Raw genomic sequence first — 495 nt, forward strand, 5'->3', positions numbered from 1 at the left:
ATGAAAATGAAGTTCATAGGAATGTGTTAAACTAACCACGGACTTTACGTGAACATCTATACCCTGAAAGATCAACTTTACCAGCTTGCATAGTATTGCTCATACAGGGAACATTGATTTTAAACCAGGTGTGATTCAATTGATTCCTAAATTTCATGGCTTAGATTCTGAAAGTCCCTACTTGCACCTCAAGGACTTTGAGGAAGTAATTACAACGTTACAAGTAAACAATGGCAATAGGGATGTACTTAAGCTTAGGTTATTCTCATTTTCTCTAAAGGATCGGGCCAAAGCATGGCTCAACTCTCTAAGAACTAATACTATCACTTCGTGGCAAGCCTTAAGTAGAGAGTTTTTGAAAAAGTTCTTTCCCGAGCACAAAACAAATGCACTAAAACAAGAAATCATGTCATTCTCCCAAAAGGGGAATGAACTATTTTTTCAAGTTTGGGAGCGCTTCAAAGACATTCTAATCACTTGTCCACATCATGGTTA

The 495-nt window shown here is 37.2% G+C and overlaps 1 non-coding gene across 1 annotated transcript; it reads right to left on the minus strand.

Moving 5' to 3' along the window:
- Positions 1-388: 388 nt before the first annotated feature.
- LOC131252382 (small nucleolar RNA R71) lies at positions 389-495 on the minus strand. The gene has a single exon (XR_009174405.1). It is a non-coding gene; the product is annotated as a small nucleolar RNA R71 (small nucleolar RNA).

Source organism: Magnolia sinica, chromosome 7 (genome assembly GCF_029962835.1).
Source record: "Magnolia sinica isolate HGM2019 chromosome 7, MsV1, whole genome shotgun sequence".
Lineage (NCBI taxonomy): Eukaryota > Viridiplantae > Streptophyta > Magnoliopsida > Magnoliales > Magnoliaceae > Magnolia > Magnolia sinica.